Below are 2,742 nucleotides of genomic sequence, written 5' to 3'. Positions count from 1 at the left end.
TTCCCCTGGTGAGCTTGGGAAGTTTTCCTGAAGGGTGGGGAGGATCCTTGGGAATGAATCCCAGCACAGGTGGAAAAGCATTTGAGTGAATCCCATTTCTCTTCTGAGGAAGAGCTTGTTCCTGTGCAGTGACCAGGCACTGGAACAGATCGCCCAGAGAGGAGTCTGCAATCCTGGAGGCATTCCAGAACCAGCTGGGCACAATCCTGGAGCAGGGAGGTGGCACCAGGTGACCCCACTGTGGTCCCTTCCAGCCTGAGCTGCCCAGGGCACGTAACCACATCTCCCCATCAGTGTGGGGTTTCTGTGGGAAGCAGGGCAGCTCATCATTCCCCTCTGGCAGGTTTGGAGCCATGGACGATCATGGGAAGATCAGTTTTGGGTGCTCCCAGTGTCACCCAGAGGCAGAAGCTGCAACCACGGCCCAGAGCAGCTCAACTCAGCCATGGGCCCTGCCAGGGATCCTGGGAAAGGAGAGATGCCTTGTGCAGGCTGAGCTAGAGCAGGGGCTGGATGGAGTTCCAGAATAAAGCAGGGATTGATTCAAAGCATCTCCTCCATGGATCCACCTTGGGCAGCACCAGAGCCCAGCCAGGGCTGCACCCAAGATGAACCAAAATGGCCCCAAAATGCACGGCCGGGCACGAGGTCTGTCCCTGGGATCAGTTCTGCTCCATTTGCATCTTGCGGTTCATTGTCCCATTCCAGCTTTAGCCCCTGCAGTCCCACCCTGCTTGTTTTTCTCTCTCCAGCCCACGGGGTTTGTGCTCTTGGGCTGAGATTTGGATCATTTGTCCTTGGTGCCCAGCTGGAGCAGGAATTGTTTTGTCTCCCTGCTCTGTGCACAGAGCTCACCATCCCATAATATGGAGCCCAGACCCACACACTAAAGCAGCATAGAATGTGAAAAATAGAAAAGCTGAACCTGAGGCATCATTAGCAGGCAGAGGGATAACAGGGATTGGAGCAGGGGGCACTGGGAGGGCCTGATCTCCACAGGGCTCCAGGGCAGGAGCAGCTCAGAGAAACTCCCAGGTGCTGCACAGGTCCCATCACTTTTCCAGGAGGGAAAGGACAGAAGGAGTTCAGAAAAGCTGTTTGCCAGGTGAAAAGGGCAAAGCCAAAGCAGGCCTAGCTCTGTTTGCACCCAATCCCCAAGGATGATGGACAATGCAATCTCCAACAAAGCAAACAAAGCCAAGATTCAAGAGGAGAGACCTGAGGAACAGCAGGGCTGGGTGCAAAGTGGGGAGCAGACGATGGAAAGGGAACTTCCCCACCCTGCAGGTGCTCATTCCATGGAGTTTCATGGTACCCTGAGGGGGTGACACAGCCCCCAGACCCCCGCCCGTGTTCCAGCACCTGTGCTTTATTCTCACCTAATCCCTGAGATCCAGGCTCCTCACCTGCTGGGTCCTGGGAGAAAGCCCCAAAGGAGCCTCTCAGCTCTTACAAAGGAAAGCAGAACAACCTCAGCACGGTCACACCCTCCCCTCAACGCTCTGCGCTGTCAGAACAAAAGCACCAAAAGTCATTTCCTGACAGCACAAAAAGCTGCTCTGAGGCTGAGGGAAGAACTCAGATTCCAGCTCATGGGCAAAGGAAGGACCTCAAAGCTCCTGCCATCACCTTTCTCTGCTGTTGTAACCCTTGTGTGCTTGTGCTGCCTGACTGAATGAACCCAGCAGCACAGAAATGGTCACACTGAGCAGAGCTGAGTGAAAACCCACCAGTATCCACAGCCTGATGGTAATTTTAGCCCTGCAAATATTCAGCTCTCTGTTTAGATAAATATCCCATGCTAGCGAGAGAGGAGACTGAGCCAGCTGCATCCAGCGGGATCAGGGCTTGCTGGAAATCCCAACCCAGGGTGATAATTAGCAGCATTATCTGCTGGTTTAATCAGCAGAGGTGAACTCTGGCAGTGCCTGGCCAGGCAGGGACACTGCTGAGCCCTGGGGTCAGCAGGCCGTGCCCTGGCACAGCCTCTCACCAGAGAGGTCACGGATGCCGTGTTTGCCTTGGCATCCTCCCTCTTGGCTCGCTGCAGGAGAGAGCAAAGCCTTCCTCAAAAACTGCTCCTGACATCACAGAATCATGGAAAATCCTGAGCTGGAAGGGACCCCCAGGGACCATGGATCCAACCCCTGGCCCTGCAGGGGAAGAACTTTTCCTTGCCTGATCTCCAAGCTAAACCTCCCTGCACAGCTCCAGCCCTTCCTGTCCCTGCTCACCAGAGGGAAGATCCCTCATTAATTGATCCCTTAATAATTCTGCAGTCTAGGAGACCTCCTGTTCTCCTAAAGACACCAAAGCATCCCCTTGGCAGCTCTAAGAGGGATTGCTTTCCACGTATCAGGACATCAGCCATAGAAATGAACCCACAGTTTGGTGGCTTTGAAGGGAACGGGAAGATAGAGTGAAGTCAATCCTACACAACCTCAAGGGAATGCACACCGTGCTCTCCAGCAGGAGACCCCCAAGTGACCGAGTGCATCCCCGTGGGAGGTGTCCCTGCTGTCCCTGCCCGTGGCAGGGGTGGGAGGGGATGGGCTGTAAGGTCCCGTCCAACCCGCACCAGTCAGTGATTCCGTGGTTTTGTGGGATTTGTGCTCCAGGTGCCGCTTCCCCCATTCACTCCCCGAACTGAGGAGCAGCCACCAGCACAGGCCGGCACCCACAGGACCCGGGTGGGCACCCGAGCCCCGGCGGGGAGGGGCGGCTGGCACCGAACCCCTGCCC

Source organism: Geospiza fortis, unplaced genomic scaffold, assembly GCF_000277835.1.
Source record: "Geospiza fortis unplaced genomic scaffold, GeoFor_1.0 scaffold23, whole genome shotgun sequence".
Taxonomy (NCBI): Eukaryota; Metazoa; Chordata; class Aves; order Passeriformes; family Thraupidae; genus Geospiza; species Geospiza fortis.
The sequence above is the reverse complement of the archived record's forward strand: the minus strand, read 5'-3'. Positions refer to the sequence as shown.